Raw genomic sequence first — 18063 nt, 5'->3', positions numbered from 1 at the left:
AAAACTGGTCCTGAAAGCTGACGTCGAGGTAATGGATGAAACAACGTGTGCAGGCTGGGTTCACGTCTTAGTTTGAGTTTGATTATTATCATTAATTATCATTAATGTGGTCAGCCAGTTGAAGATTTATGAAGACCATAAATATAAATATATAAGCGCTTGTCTGTCTTATTTGAGAGCTTTGTTTAAACAGCTGACAATTCCATATAGACAGATATAGATGCATGTTAGTGACCGGGTGATAATTCGGTATTATTGTTCATTAGCTTTCAGTGGAGTGGTATTATGATGACGTGACTGTGTCATGTTGTCTCTTAACAAAATCCTGGCGTCCAAATGAATCACTGGAAGTCACTGAATGTCTGTCTGTCTGTCTGTCTGTCTGTCTGTCCGTTTCAGTACTTCTTCTTGCTGCTTGGGCAGCGTTGCCAGGTTGGTTCACAAACGTAATTAATAGCCAGAAAATAATATCAGTATTGAAACATACATGAAACCATCCTACAGCCACCTAAAGAAAATCAGAAAGTCGCCCCATTTGTCCTGAAAAAGTTCGGCCCCCCCACTTATTTTCTGGTGCCACGTCAACCAATCAGGGGCCACCAGGGGAAGCCGAACACATTACGCACATACCGCCGTCGCCCTTCGACACTTTTTAAAAAAATTTTTATTAGTCATCGCACGTTTCCGTTATAATGCGTGATTTATGTGAGAGGAACAACTTCAATTTATACACACAACAATAACAACAACGTTTTTTTCGTTCAAATACGTATTTCACAATTTGGAACTGCAGGAGGGGCCACGCACCACTGTTCAATTCAAGCCAATGTAAAATGTGTGTCTCTGCCTCTCACTGTGGAAGCTCCCTATCTGTGCAGTTCCCCCATGTACACCAGTGCCAAAAGCCTTGTGGTCTTTGATTTACAGTCACCAAAACATCCAGAGGAATAAACTAAGACTCTATAAGAAAGGTTGGAAAGGGGGGAGAAAAAAAAAATGACTGAAGGAGCTGCGTTCACAGTGACCTCTGTGGCAACAGTAAAATAAAGAGATAATGCTGACGGGGTCATATTTCTGTCGCTGTTTTCTCCTTTTTTCTCGCCTCCTTCTTCCTCAAACAGACGACAACTTTATTAACCTGCGACTGATTTATGCAGCGATCCACTTCGTTTTGGAAATGGATGCTTGTTTTTTTAAAAGGACAGGAACACTATCACTCTTTTAGATTGTTTGTCGCGTTGTTGTATTATCTCCCCCCCCCCCACACACCCCTCTTCTCTCTCTCTCTCTCTCTCTCTGTCTCACTCGTCATTATTTCAGAAAAGGCGGATGGCGGCAATACATTTGGGAGGTGCTTTTACCTTGTTCTTTCCCCCAGACCTGAGGAGTTGAGTACCTGCTCCGTCAAACTGATTACCCAGGCAAAGCGTGTCGAGCTTACACTCCATTTGACCCGCTCCGAACTACATCTGAGGGTCTTCAAACAGCCATAGCCTTCTTTAGAGGGTTTAAAGAAACAACCCGTAGCAATGCACGACCCCCCATACACTGTACATCTGCCCTTCACTTTAAAGCACGCTTTGTACTCTGTTGACAAAGTATACAGGAATGTCTCATTAAGCAGTGGCGTTGCTCCGCTGTTAATGATTCAGGGATGAATTGTGTGTTGGGCTGATCCCCCCCCCCCCCCCCCCCCCCACACACACACACACACACTCACACACTTTCAAAGGCTCAGGGCAAAGATGAAAGGCAGAGGGATCAGGCGGCAGGTGGGAGGTGTGGAGAGGCAACGGGTGCTGGGTGAAAGGAGTGGCAGATGAACGGAGAGCAGGAATTAGAATGAGGAGAAAAGGAAGAGGACGAGAGGGGAGGTGTGTGTGTGTGTGTGTGTGTGTGTGTGTGTGTGTGTGTGTGTGTGTGTGTGTGTGTGTGTGAGGGAGCGCAACAGTGGGTTGTGCAAGTGTGTCTATGCAGGTGTGTGTGCACACATATATATATATATATATATATGTATATATACGTATATATTGCCAAAGTCTATATGTTTTCGTCAAAGTTATGATACAGGTGGTGGATACAGATGACAGCTCTACATCAGCTAGGTGGAAGAATGTGACAATGCTCTGACAAGTCCCCTCATTCTCTCTCTCTCTCTCTCTCACACACACACACACACACACACACACACACACACACACACACACACATAAACACATGTTGAAGCTCATTCAAACACGAGAGCACTTCAGCATTCCCCCCAAAACAACACAGACTTACTTGAAACCTTTCTCTCAGTGTCGGCCCCCGGCAGCAGCTCAACTGCTTTTCTGGGAAATATGCTCAAGTAAAATTGGTTGCATAATTGGCGATGCTCCGACTTTTGACATTTCGAGACCCCTGCTGTGGCCACAAACCTCCCACTGCGAGCCCACTTCAGCACCTCAGACAGCGCCGCCCGCTCGTTTTCTTTCTTAGTTCTCAGTAATTTCACTATTATTTTAACCGTTTTTTAAATTTTTTTATAGGCAGCAGTGCTCATCAAGTTGCTACATCATACACTGGTACAGAAGTTCAGTAAGGGGATTAAAGTTTTGTCATGTAACGCTAATTAACATGTGCTGCTCCACACTCTTGACCCTTTTGTCCAAAAAGTGAGATTATTTGTTCAGATGTTTAACTTCTGCACAGGCTTATGTATGGCTTCGTACGTATGTGTGTCCTTTTCTGTTGTGTCTTTTGTCTCATTTTGTTATTCTGCAGCTGGCTCTGTTTGTATACACTGTATACGCCGTGTCTTAATTGCCCTCTTGAAACGCATTTTTGTTTGTTGTATGAGTTGCTTTTGTTGCAGTAGTGGAGCTACGTCACCTGACTTCCTAAAGCTAGCATGCTCAGTGCCAGAGCAAGGGAAGTGGGCCAGAGAATACGAAAGGAATCCAGTTGTTCTCGAGACAGTCCGTGACACCTGTACTGAGCATTGTTGAGTAACCGCCGCAAAGAAGGGAGATATGGCCGCTAGTCGTCATCGTCAGCTTTTACCCTTCTTGTAATGGAACGAAAGGAAAGCAAATGGAAGTGTTGTTCGTATTTATTGGATACAAAAAACAGCAGCAGCAGCCTGTGTAACCTTTTCCTCACTAATGTCTTACATCAATGTATCAGTACCCTTGCACTGCTCACACACACACACACACACACACACAAACATGTGCATGTTATTGTATCTCAGGCCTTGCAGGGACTTCTCTAAACAGCCCCAGCCCAAACCTCATTAACAGAAACCGCATCCACAACATTTGGTGCTTGTGCAATAACTTGTAAACACATTAAAAATTGAATTGCACCTACAGGCTTTGGAGCCCGCATGTGCATTTTAATTCACAGGCCTCCCAACTTCTATTAACAAGCACTGTCCCCTCTAAAAAAAAAAAAAAAAAAAAATGGCCCTGAAACCAATGTTTGAATATTTTCAATAAATGCTAGATTATGCCAATGTGGAAGTTTACAGTGTTGTTGGAAATTGCTTTGACTCAAGAACCTCAGTGTATAATTCAAAATCGAGAGGGGAGGAAAAATGTTTTAGATAAATTGATGAGTGAAATGAGCAAACGTGGAAGCGTGGCTCAGTGTGCGTTCTCACACAGATGAATGAGTCCTCCAGAGATCCAACGGAACAACTTATAACATCAAAAACTGGAAAAAAAAAAACCTCGCTTTGACGTGGAAATGGTCTCCTCTCGAAGCAAACTGGGCTTTGACGTAAGTGATTCCCCTGCTGGTGATGTCGGGGTACTGCAGTTTGGGACGCCTGCGGTGAACTTTGCATTCGTTTTATGAACAACGCGACAGGAATGATCAATGAAAGGTGTGACGAATGAATTTCCACATGCAAGATGTGTGTGTATATAAATACTGCTATAAATACTGTGTCGAATTAGAGAGAAGTAACCATGACTGAAAACAGAGTCGCTATCATCTCCCACGAAATGTTCTGTTAGACCTGTGTGCAGATTTAACCCCTCATCTGTCCATATAAAGAGGAAATTTAGGACTGGAAGGCAGGCGCCGTCAAGTTAAATTGAGATTTATAGATCACGGGGGGGGGGGGTATTAGTTGCAAACGGGCAAAGGTTTTTTTATGCTCAGTATCTTTCATGAATCGAACGTAAGCACGCCGTCGGAAATGATGTGAAGTTTAAATTTAAATCTAGGAACATTTTTATGAGTGAGGCCTCTGTTTAAGTACTGAGCATTTAAAAAAAATTTAAAAATAAATAAAACCATATATTTGTGAACCAATTTGAAAGATTCTGGAATAATCTTCAGTTTATTGTTGTTTTCTAACATAACTGTCTATAAGCAGTCCTGCCACTGACAAAAACAACCAACAATCAATGTTTGTAACGTCTGACTGTGTTGTGTCATTGTCATTTGTCACCTTTTTTTTTTGTACTTTGGCGTGTTTCCAACGTGACGCGTGCGATTCTCGGCCAAAACACAGCGAAAATGTCATCGGCGTCACACCTGCAACATTACACACATTTCACCACAGTTCCAATGTCATTATCTGTAGAATATGTTATTTAACCACATATACTACCATATACTCCATCACCCATATACTACCTCACTATTTATACCTTAAATGTGTCAGTGCAATACATATATAGTCATAAACAGTGCAATACATACACACATATATATATACATTGTTATTGTATATATTTTTTACTTATTTTTCACTTAAATACTGTAAATGTGTATATTTCTTGTTTTTATATTTTGTACATACTTTTAGCTCTAAATGTATGCTACTTTCTACTCTTGAATGGGAGCACCGGTACTCTACAATCCCCCCCCCCCCCGGGGATCAATAAAGTATTTCTGATTCTGATTCTGATTAACTCAACACTTACAATCGAGCACACGCCTCTTCACCTTTTTTCTGTCTAAACGAAATACAGATTCAAGTTATAATGAAATCAATATTATTGACGACCACTATCAAAGAAAAAGATCTGACAACACCCAGCTGGGGATGTTGTCAGAGGTTCAGCAGGCTTGCACCTTTCCACCCATAGAGGCCAGTGCGTCTGGCGTGGAATCACTTCAACCACAGCTTGTGCCGTGAGCATAATGTCCTATCAGGCGCTGCAGGTAGGGCACGCAGTTCAGAACGGAGCAAATGCGCTGGTTCCTGGGTTCCTGTCGCTTGACCCGAGCAGAGGTCTGTCTGCGCCCAGTTGAGATGCGGTATCCTGCCTCTAGCGGATGGTTCCTCAGTTCCAGAGCAGAACAGGAAGCGTCACCTGTGTGATTTGGGAGAGGTCTTTTTTTTGTTTTACTGTCCGTCACATCATCATTTCACAAAGATACATGTCAAAATGTTTGACATGTATGGAGGTGTATTATTTGTCCTTTTGCTCTCATTATGTTAATGCTCTTGTTTGTTGTTGTTGGTAGTGTCTTGTGAGCCCATGCGGGCTGGAAAAAAGACTTACTTACTTAACAGAGATGCTATATACATTGCTGGTTTTGGTCTTTTCATTGGATACGTTGACAGTAACCTAAATGAATGATGATGACCTGGTGAGAGGAGGACTGCCCCCAACTGTTGTTTAGTCGGAATCACGTCTTTCCCGCACATGCAGTAAATGAACACGAGCACACACACACACACACACACACACACACACCATGTGCCTGCCATATGTCTTAGTGGACTGAGGCACGGGGGAGGGGGGGGGGGGGTGCAGCTTCCCCCCGGACAGATGGGAGTGTCAGGGAGAGGTGGAAGTGGCCTGATCAACACCTCGCTCATTAGCCACGGGCTGCTCGTCTAGCTTCAGCGTCTTTTCAGAGACGACGCAAACAACAAGCCTCGTGCAAACTCATGGGTTTCTACCACTGCTGCTCAAATGTACCGAGTAACTTCTTAGTTAGGCGTCACTGGTTTTTGTGACCGCTGTGAGGTTATAGATAGTCTTTGCAATATGACTAAGATTTATAATGTCAGCAACGCGATAAATGTAGTGTTGAATGTTGTGCAGCCCTGCTCTGATCGCTGAATACATTGAATCCAGTTTGACCAGTTTGACGAATGCAGGTTTCTGTGGCCTGTCTGTGTGGTGATCCCACGCTAATCCCCCTCAGATCCGCTGCCATCCGCTCAGATGTCCTGACCGAGCAGTAGGAGACACTTGTATTCTGACAAGAACACGCCTCATCCCTCGCGGGCTTCCCACCCGTACCCGACTGTGGAAGGAGACTGTACTAAATGACGCGAGTGTTAGAGTAAATAATACACCTTTAAGAGGCGTACTGCGGGATAAGAAAATGGCATTAATAATTCTTATGCCCTCTGCCTGTCCGTATTAACAGCCCCTTGTTCAATGAACGAGTCGACCTTAATCCTTCATCAGCGAAAGGGTGTTAGATAACACTGACATGACAAAACGTTTGTATTTTTCGTCCGTTTTGTTATTTCCTCTCAGCTCTCACTGTTGACGTTTTGAAACTCGGGGAACAGGGAACCCATTTGACCCCCCCCCACCCACCCATATTGTCATCCATCGTGACAGTTTAAGCTCATACTGTTTATGTATGTATGTTTATTTTCGTTTTGTATTTCTTTAAACCAATCACAATAGTCTTGGGTGGCACTGAGCCCATGATGCTTCTGAAACAGTCGGCCAATCGCAGCCTTATCCCAAACAACCTACATCCGGTGAGTCAGACTACTCGGGGGAGGGGGGGGGGGGTTAGTGGTGATCCCGGAGCTAGTATAGGCACAGAAGTGTAAAACTGCTGACTCATTTCTGGGTTTTAGGACTCATTCCTGCAGCGCTCTGTTAGGGGGACATGATAGAAACGACCATGTGATGCAATCTAATCCATTGTGATGGAGGTGTGACAACTGCTTGAGTGAAGCGGGACCTGGTAGTTCAGGTGGACTGAAGTGTCACTGTATCGTATGAGGATACACTGAATCGGGTCTCTCTGACTCACCCTGTCCCTCTGTTGCCATCTCATTCTCTCATAACAAATCACAAACACACAACCACATATACATATTGGATGCCAGTATTGAACACACACACACACACACACACACACACACACACACACACACACACACAGCTTAGTCAGCCCACGCTTTGTGGGGTAAACAGGGTGTCTCACACTGGGCCTTGGCTGGCAGACTGAGACATGTGGAAGAAACACACACACACACACACACACACACACACACACACACACTTGTACTTGAACTCGCTAACCCGGCGGTGCACAGATGGACACATGGAGAGGCCCTCAATGACCAACAGTCTCCTTGGACAAACTGATGGCCCATTCACAGCCATGTTCATACAAACACACACACACACACACACACACACACACCCCGAACATAGACGTGGTCACACACTTACACACATCAGTCACCAGGTGGGTTGTTTAGGGTCACGGTGTGTGCGCATGTGTGTAGGTCTTTTACAGATGGACTTGCAGTGCCATTAGGAGACATGAGGGGGACATGGCATCATTAATAATACAGCCAACAGTCTGCTCCAAGGGCCTGGGTTCAACATTAACAAGCTGCCAACCTGGCACACACACACACACACACACACACACACACTTACTGACTCACCACATGCTCTCAACGTCACTTTAGCTGACACAACTCCGCGTGGGATTTAGACGTCTTTTTTTTTTTTTTTTTCCTATTGAAAATGTCTCGCATTAAAACACACTCTCTGTTACACACACACACACACACACACACACACACACACACACACACACACACACACACACACACAGACACACACACATCATCACACTCCCGCAGGCAGCAGATGGTGTGGTGGGCGTCAGGTACAGTAGCAGCCTCCTGACACCCCAAACAGCTGTTACCATTACAGCATGCTAATTGCCATCAATCACGACAGCACCTCGGTGCATTCATAGGCAGGGTTTATACCGTTGTGTGTGTTGTGTGTGTGTGTTTAAGAAAGTAACACAGAAATAGAAAAGGCGAAAGCAGAGTTTTTCCCCTCATTACCTAAACCCAAATGATGTCCCCTCCATCCTCTTCTGGAGGGAAAAAAAAACAAAAAAACCCTGTGATGAATAATGAAGACAACAGGAACAGAGACAACGAGATCCAGATCGTTGCATGTCTTTCCTGCGCTCATTAGTGTCTGTCTGCATGTGTGTGTGTGTGTGTGTGTGTGTGGCCAGTATTACATTTTTTATGAAAGTGAGGTAGGTGGGTGGGTGGGTGGGGGGGGAGGGGGTCGTGTTGGCGCACTGCTGTGGGGTGTGAATTAGTATTTTTCAGCGAGCGGCCGCACACAGAGCCTGATTCGTGCAGGCTGACCGGGATCGATGGTCAGAAACGAGCTTGTCGATGCAGGTCAGACTGTACATGGCCATATTGATACTGCTGCAAACAAGCAAAAAAAAAATAAAAAATCTGGTTCAATAGTCCCCTCATGGTTCACAGGCTGCGGCACAAGAGCCATGCAACGCAGCGAAACCTCGAATTTGAGGTAAACGTGCAGGGTGTGTGTGTGTGTGTGTGTTGTCAGAATCAGAATCAGAATCAGAAATACTTTATTGATCCCCCGGGGGGGGGATTGTACAGTACCGCTGCTCCCATTCAAGAGTAGAAAGTAGCATAATTTAGAGCTAAAAGTGTGTACAAAATATAAAAATAAGAAGTACAAAATAAAAATATACACATTTACAGTATTTAAGTGAAAAATAAAGTAAAGAATATATACAATAACAATGTGTATGTTTGTGTATATATATATATATATATATATATATATATATATATATATATATATATATATATATGTATGTATGTATATATGTATCGTTCATCTGTTACTGCTTGCTCGTTCAGGCCAGTTGTCATGGTGAACTCAAACAACGCAGGTAAACAACTCACTGTTTTCAAGGAAAATAAACACGTACTTCACATATTTAACAAAGAAATATACTCATATACTCATTCATATACTACCTCACTATTTATTCTTAAATGTTTAAGTGCAATAGATATATAGTCATACACTTCAGTGCAACACATACCTACATATTTACATACATACATTGTTATATATTTATTTACCTCATTGTTCACTTAAATACTGTAAATGTGTATATTTTTTATTTTCTATTTCTTATTTTTATATTTTGTACATACTTTTAGTTCTAAATTATGCTACTTTCTACTCTTGAACGGGAGCACCGGTACTGTACAATTTCCCCCCAGGGATCAATAAAGTATTTCTGATTCTGATTCTGAAAAAAAAAAAAACCCCCACAGAGACCAGAAATCTGTAACAGCGTAATAACATTCAGCAATTTCAAAATGACTTTGAAAGGCCTTGACGCCCACCTTGAAACTCCGATCAGGATTTCCACACGTTTTCAAGTTCGTATTAGAACAAAGCGTGTAAATCTCTTCAGCTTGCGTTAACCACGGAGCTTATTTCCGGCATCTAACCCAAAAAAGCGACTTCCAGACGAGGGAACAGGAAGTGTAAAAATGCTGACTCATTTTGATTTAGTTTGAAACCTGCGCGGGACAACAGATGAATCCACACACACACACATACACACACACACACACACAGGTGGAGATATATTTCCATTGAGAAATTTGAAGTTGATGCGCAAATGTGTCTCGCGAGTTATGTAACTTTGACATTTGCTTGTGAATGCTGATGAGACTGCTTGAAACCCTCCCCGGACTCCTGATTGAGAATTTTACCCCGCAGAATCGATACTCTAATCTCCCTCCTCGGCCCACAGTAGATAACTCTGTCTAGTCTGTCTGCTCTGCCCTCCTCCACTCAAGAGCCCACCCCCCCCCCCAAAGGACATCCCTACATGAAAGATGGCTGGGGTGGAGGCATGAAAGATGGTTGTTATGATGAAGTGTAACACAGACGCTACGACCTGACGATACGGCCAAACTATAAAAATCTTGGTATTCTTTTTCAAGCTGGTGGAGGATGCGTTATTTTAAACTTTGTTCCCCTGTCTGCCTTACAGGTAGTTGATCTTGGTTGCTAATATTTAAATATTTCATCCGCGCGCTCAGTAGGCGTGTCCTCCCAGGCTGCACACAGTGTATGAGCACGTGCAGGAGGAGCTTGCAGTCTGGTGGTGTTGTATTGTACGAAAACAAGATGGTGGCGCGCCTAAAGCCTGAGACTGGTGCACGTGTGGCAACAACACTGATCCCATCCTCCAACGGTTTTTACTGTTTGCCATCTACGGCTCCAACAACTGCGTGAATTCAGCACTCGAGGTTGAACAGAGATGGTCGAGGGATGGGTACGCGGGGCTAAATTATTAAAGACCGGAGTATCAATAAGCTCGACTTTACCAGTTCTGCTCTCGGTACTGGAGAAATTAAGAAAATAGATTTTCCTGCCCCCTCCACCTCAGGTATGTTATGTGTGCTAGCTGCCTAGAGCCCACACGGAGTGAACTAAATAACACAAACGTGGGTTGATGATTAAAAGTAACCATTCGGGTGCCCCAGGAGCCTATCAAGGCTGAGCCCTTAACCCCCACCCCCCCCTTTCTCTCAGCCATTGGCCAGCTGATTGTTTAGCCATGAATGTGCGTGTGCTCGTAACAAAAAGATAAGTAGTACTGGTAAGAGTAGCAGCACCAACTCCACTCCACCACTGCTACTACCAAATGCAGTAAAAACAAAAAAGTAAAGACAATGAAAATCATATCCATCACACACTCTCCTCTCTCTCTCTGTGTGTGTGTGTGTGTGTGTGTGTGTGTGTGTGTGTGTGTCTGGTGGAGTTTGAGTGTGTCCTTTTAATGATCCGGTGAAGAGCTTTGTCCTTGGTCAAACTTTGCTCGCTTGAATCAGCACTTCTTGTGCTGAGCCAGAGTCAGGTACGTACAGTACGGCAGATACTGTGCTGACTGACTGACTGACTGACTATACTGCTAAATTACCAACTTCTAGTCAGAGGAGACAAACTTTCTGACTTTTTTTCCCCCCCATCCCACATTTCCTGGCTGAATAATAACTCCGGTCTGTCATATTGTACTGTATGTCACCTCTGCATTTCCATATCATTGAGCTGTCTATTATTAATTTCAGAATGAGTTAGTTTGAGGGGAAATGATTTGAATATGCACTGCAGAACAATAACAATTCGCACCCCACCGGATGACATCAGACGATGCCTTCCTGCACTCCCTTGCCGAATGTCTTTTAACGCTGAGCTCTGCTGTCTGCTGAAGGAGATTTCAATGTAAGACACGGCACGGCCACTGCAGCGCACGCAAGCATAAATCGCTGAGTCGCCGGACTCCCTCGACTGCTGATATTTACTGTTTGTCATTTACCCAGAGGCTTTTGTTTGCCTCGCCCGTTTACCCAGCAAACCCCATGCAAAGTGTCGGACTCGCGCTTCAAAGCGATCGCTCTCCTTTCCCGCTACTTCTCATCTCGACTCGTTTGCATATTTCAACTTCCTCCCCGCCGAGCTGCCAATTTGACTCCGCAAACAGTTCCAGGATCACCGCATGCACACACACGGCCGCCCCTGCTCTTTACTGACGCTAATAACGGGTAGAGTTAGTGATGTTGGCTTTTGGAGCGCTCGCGCTTTGGACTGGGGGACATTCAATCCACACTATTAACCTTTGAAAGACGAAATAACACAATCGTCCTCTAACAAATGAGACCTAAGCTGTAAAAAAAAATCACTAAAATCAGGCATGCAACAAGCTTACTTGGTCTAGTTTGGCCAATAGCTTACGTTGGCTTATGTTAGGTCCTACCTACAACCTGTACAGCAGGACTTTGCTCCAGGTAGATTCTACCTGCTGTAATCTCATCACGTAGACAAATAGACCATGACGAAGCTTAAAAAAGAGGAAATGCTTAGCAGTGTGGCACGTTTACTATTGCAAGCTTTGCTGCAAATGTTGTTTATTTGCCCAGACTGGATAGATAATCGGACTTTGAAGCTGATGTCGCTCCAAGACTTTCTTCTTCATCGATACGGTTCGGAGAACTCAGATGCCAGTATCTTTTTTTCCTCGCTGCGGTTTCTGCGGTTGCCATGGACACGCGGTGAGAGTTGAAGGAGTTAAACCGTCATGAACCGACCGTGGTTGGTGGCAGTGGCGAGGAGGGGGGGGGGCGACTGCTGCTCTTGCGGACACGCACAGGTATTTGTTGCTGCTGCTGACCTTGGCAGTTTACATTGGAAGCAATGGGGGTGGCGGCCGCAACCGCTCGCTTTAGAGTCCCTGTCGTGTTTATTATTATTAGTATTGTCATTATTATTATTCTGCTGGTGAAAGTCAGGATGCAGACCACATTGTATTAGAAGTGCACAATGACTTACACAAAACAACTGGCATTAGGGGGCGCTATAATCCAAGCCTGTGCTTTCAGGTTCTTTTTACATTTTCATCAGTAAATCCTGTCGCATGTTTTTCGTACAATGATTTATTTACTCATGTGGATAGTTTTTTTTTGCGCTATATTGATTTTAAAAATCAACCAATTATAGATGATATTGATAAAAAAAAACATCTATAATGACATGCCATGAGATTAGCTGTCTACGGAGAGGAAGAGGCCTCATGGTGGCTCTGTAATGTGAACGCCTGAGTCCCGTTGGCTCGAAATTTGAGCCACATATCCAACTTTATCACCGCCAAACTTGGCACACAGCCTTGTGGTGACAGAGACACGCGAACTATAAATGGGCAAGATTGCTCCAAAAACACATGGCGGCCATCAATCAAAAGGCGTTGCCATGGCTTAGCATGGCTTGGCAGAAAATAACACCATAACTCATTGACCATTTGTTCAATCCGCATGCATCTTTTTTTTGTGATTCGTTATTTTATTTCTTATTTAGCAAAGAGACTTTCGAAAGAGCATTTTGAGCCTGACCCACAGGGGGGCGCCACAGATTCCAAAAACGTGTATCTCTGTGAAAGTGGTTGCGTGGACACACCGTACATGGTATAAACATCCAAAAACACTCAGTGGACAGTCAGGCGAATTATATTGGGTCGCTGACGTCCATCGCTACGAATTGCATGGGTGGCTCGGACCCCCATCATAGCTGCTTGCAGTTTGAGTTTTTATTGGACCTAATAGATCAAGTAACAAGAAAGAGAAAGAGTCAATCTCGGAATATCTGCGGCTTGTGCGTGGGTTGAAAGGCTTCTATGGCCAGCGTGCATCACATTGTGGCCACTCCACCAGAATCGCCTCACCTCAGGACTTCAGGACTTGAACCAACTGAAGTTAATGTCACTAACAAATTGAACTGCATTCACAATTCTAATCTTTACATCATTGGGCAAAGAAGGGATCACTAGTAGGAGCGGACGGGCTGATCAAATCTGGTTAAGGGGGACAGGGTGAGGCATTCGGAGGGGACGGACTTTGGCTCAGTCTTTACACCACAGAAGAGTCTCCACCGTGCCCTGACTCCTCTGCGGAATCAGTCATTGCAAATTTAACAGCCAGCCCTGTTGCCTTCATTATTCATCACAGGTTTTGGAGAAGGGAGGAAAATCTCATCTCAGTCAGCGAGTTGATTGACTTTGAGAGGGGGGGCGATCAAGCTCTGAGTGCCCACGGAGTGTCTCGATGGAGAGTCGAGGGCACAGATTAGCTCCTCGTCTGTTGTTGCGGGTCTCCCGGCAGCGAGGCCCCGTTCACTCCGAGCGGGCTTTCTGTTACTGCTAACGCCAGTAGCCTCATTTAAGGAACACAGTCCAGCGGTGGGGGGGGGGGGGGGGGGCTTCATGTGCCGACACTCTGTCTCTCTACAGCTGCCAGACTATTTGGATTGTTCCTCTGCCTTTGTCTGTGTGTGAGTTTCTCTGTGTGTGTGTGTCCACTGGGGCTGATTTTCCAAATAGCCAGCTGTAACCAGAGGGAATCTCCTCACAGGCCAAGGTTACAAGCAAACAACCAACCTTGGTTAATCTCTAAATTACAGCCAGGAGGATGCCCTGACGGGGCTCACATGTGACTTGTCTGTGTATAGTCCTCTGTATTTGCAGCTGTGTGTATAGCATGGGGGCAATTACATTTTTATTTGAGTGTTTGTGAGCGTTTATATGTGTGAGACAGAGCAGACGTAAAATGTGTGCGATTGTGTTCACGTGTTTTTTGCGGCCTGCAGGTTATTTTCTGACGGGGACATGGACTGTGATGTGTTCGTCCTGGCTAATTCGGCCTCAGCCGCCTTGACATTTTGCACACTCTTTGAGTCGAGGCGGAGGAGATGGCCAACACGCTGACAATCTTTTATTTACCGGCTACAGATAAAGCCATTAATTCCTGTTAATTAATGAGTGTGTGTGTGTGTGTGTGTGTGAGCCCAGAGGGGAGGAGATGGGGCGAGGAGACGCCATTCATCACCATTAGACACACTGACACACTCTTTTTCTGTCCGTCTGTCTGTCTCTCTCACACACAGACCTATATCTGTGGTCAGTGGCCTTTTGTTAAACCAATTAAGTGCCTGGATCCGGTGAGGTTTTTACACTCTTTTTTTTGATTTTATAATACCTAGCACATGTTAAACAAATAGCCCATCGTCTCACAGAAGACCTTCAGTGTATCCCTCCCTATCCTATTTACAAAAAAAAAAAGAAAGAAAGAGGGTCCATAGGTGGGGTATGTGCTGAGAAAAACACAGAGGGAACAAAGAATAACTGTTGAATTTAGACCTATAATGAACTGAATTTTTTTTATAATGAATGAATTTTTAGATATCCTTCTAATTAACAACATAATCTTCTTAGCAGAGGTAAAAAAAAAACCCAAAAACAAAACTATGTTTAATTTAGCAAATATTTAGCCTTTGAGATGTAGTGTGTAGTTGAGAGAATAAACAAAATACTTTAATTGGCGTGGCAACCTTAAAAATGACTTATTTGTTGCATGACATTACAATAATCTTATTGATTATGAGTTAAGGAATTGATCCAGAATTGAGTTTTAAAATTTTGGGGCATGCTGTCAAAATTTAAAGCAAGACTGCGAAACTTGTGTGTGTTGCCCCTTCTCACTTATACCAACAGGTGTTTCTGTTTGTGTTAATGGTGAGTCCCTTAACTCTCTACGTCAGGGATACTCAACTTGCTTTGCCCGGGGGCCACTTTTGCAAGATGACACAAGGCCAGGGGCCACTTAACATTACATGGCCGCAGTCCTTTCTGCCAGAAAGCCTTTTAACTTGTGATTAACGTTGTGAAACAGTCGCAGTTTGGTTTAGGTGTAGGCACCAAAAACTACTTAGGTTAGGTTTAGGAAAAGATCATGATTTGAGTTCCAACCAAAAGTCACCATTGACACGAACAGCAGTCTCCTGGGCCGAAAGTCCCTTCCTTCTTTCTGGCAGAAAGCGTTGAAGGCAAACTTTCCCCGAACAAAAAGAGTTGCCGCTTCCCAAGTAACAGCCAAGGGACATTATTGAACATTTACTAATTGGTATAAAGAAAAAACTCCCAGTGTGAATTTTCTTCATTGTGAATTAGAAAATCGACTATCCTATCGACCGGATGCAGGCTGGACACGTCTGCTATTGGCCGACTATTTCAGCCTGCGTTCTCCTCCCCTTCCGCTATCTGTCACCGCTCTGCGAGGGCGCTGTCGCTGCATCCTGGGCTTAGCACCGCCCAAGACGATTGTGATTGGTTTAAAGAAATCTCCCCTACCCCAGAGTGATAATGGGCGCAGCCAGGCCTTTCGCCAGCGCTGACACAGCGCTAAGACGAAGTGTGGGGATAGGTCTGGCTATTAGGAGACCTGATGAATGGAAGTCCAATCTTCACTCTCTGGTTTAGTCTCCTTCAACTCCTGAGAAAAGAACATCTGTGTCTTTAGCTGACAATTGCGCCGCTGTGTTCACCAGCTATGAGAAGCACCGAGACACAAGTCAAATGGTACTTTAATCCTTGTATTATTCATTGCAGTCAGGTTGGGGCTCGAGAACACTTTCGTTCAAACGGTTGAAAAAGTTGCATGTTGTATGTTTGGACATTTTGTTCTCTATTGTGACCAAATGTAAATATTAAAACACAACAAACTTCCGCTCAGAAGCGTTGGTGGATCCATCATTGGAGAGGTATGCAGCAAGTTCGGTTTTATTGTTCATTTGCAGGAGCTTTGCGAATCTGCGCGTTGTCGGCGTGTCTCTGTGCCGCCCCTGTGACTGCCTAAAACCCTTCAGGAGAATTAGATCCTGCCAGTATATCAGTCATTCCTCTCCCCCTCGCTTGCAACCATTCATTTCCTCACTCACCTGTGTAACCATTTAGCCTCTTTCCTCCACTACAATCACCTCTCCCATCCATCAGAGGCTGCAGCAGGAGCTGGCAGTTATTGTGTTCCATCGTATTTTTCTCTGTATTTTTCTAGCCGATATGTGTTACCCGGTGCAGGGCCGGGCCGTGATGAAGCAGCAACTGAATAACTTCAGGCGAAAGAGTTGTTACAGTACGGACCCCTCTCAACTTGACACTGACATGCGTTTTGTAATTGTTGCCGAGATGTGACTCTGCTGGTTTGCATTTAGTGCTGATGTTAACATTCATCTTCGGCCCACATATTGACAAACATGCAGTTGTGTATCTTGGCGGGACCCCTAGGTATTAAAATATTCCAGTCCGAACACGTACACACCGTAACTACGTTCCTCTCTGCGTGCACGAGAAGCTCACGTGCACTGTGGCTGGTGATATGGGTGATGCATGCTCAGTCAGTTATTTGTCTTGCTGTTTCCTATTCTCATACTGCTGAAGGGGTTGCAGTGGGTTAACCACACTCTACACTCCTCTCTACAATGAACACACACACACACACACACACACACACTAATACTTCATAATACTGATCATATTGTTGAGGGGTTTTGGGATAAAGATGTTATGGCAGCAGCTGGAAGCAATCATGAAAGCGCTGTGTGAGTTTGTGCAGTTTCTCTGACTGCACAAATATAGAGCTTTGTTAGCGTGTTTGCTTGGATTGGTGGTTTGGACCCGACCACAGTCCCAATGCAAAGCCCCTTAACCTATGAGCACAAGCGCAATCGCCCTTTGCCCGGTGGAGAGCCATCGCTTTCCTGCGGCTCACGGCTGACGCCCCCCCCCCCCCCCCAAAACCCTTCTTGATCTTGTTACCCCATCTTCTTCTCTGAAGGAGGATCATTTCCGGTGCCTCCTTTGGTAATTTTGGCAATTTTATCTAGATAGAAACATTTCATTACAAGTAAACTCAATGTGCAAATCCGCACATGTAATCAACTGTACAAGCCAATACGAGTACACACACACACACATACACATACACACAACAGGAAAAGAGTTTTGAGTTTGCTTTTTGAATGTGGACACATTGTTGTCGTGACGGACCTCAAGTCAGCAGGCAGCTTTGTTCCAGAGAACAGGACCACAGTACCTAAAGGTACCCTCACTGGACCTAAGAGGCCTGATTGGGTTATGATGTGAGCAAGTCAAAAATGCACTGAGGAGCTAAACCAGTAGTACTATTTTGAAGGATTTTGAAGGTGATTCTGTTTTCGTACCACGTGCAAGGACTCTGGCTGCTGCGTTCTGAATGAGCTGGAGCCATCCGACTTGATTGTTTGGGTAATCCTGCAAATACAGCGTTACAGTTGTCTGACCTGCTTGAGATGAACGGGTGCAAACTCGTTTTTGAGAGTTTTGATATATTTTTGAAGCGCTAAAACGCTGTTCTTGGGGATATTGGTGGTATTGGTAAAATCGGAGATCGTCGTAACACACATAAAGCCTTTGCTAGTCTCCGTGATTCATTTTTTAATGTTTCTCCGGTCAAGTCAGATAATTTAGCTCTTAACAGGATACATATACTCATTTCTACAGATGATTTCTATCTGAGAAAGTTGCCAGCTAACACTGACGAAACTGTAGATGTTGTTAATCTACGCGTTAGATATGCAAAATAATAGAACGAACACAGAGTTTCTTATGTCC

The sequence above is a fragment of the Enoplosus armatus genome, chromosome 20, assembly GCF_043641665.1.
Source record: "Enoplosus armatus isolate fEnoArm2 chromosome 20, fEnoArm2.hap1, whole genome shotgun sequence".
Classification (NCBI taxonomy): domain Eukaryota; kingdom Metazoa; phylum Chordata; class Actinopteri; order Centrarchiformes; family Enoplosidae; genus Enoplosus; species Enoplosus armatus.
The sequence above is the reverse complement of the archived record's forward strand: the minus strand, read 5'-3'. Positions refer to the sequence as shown.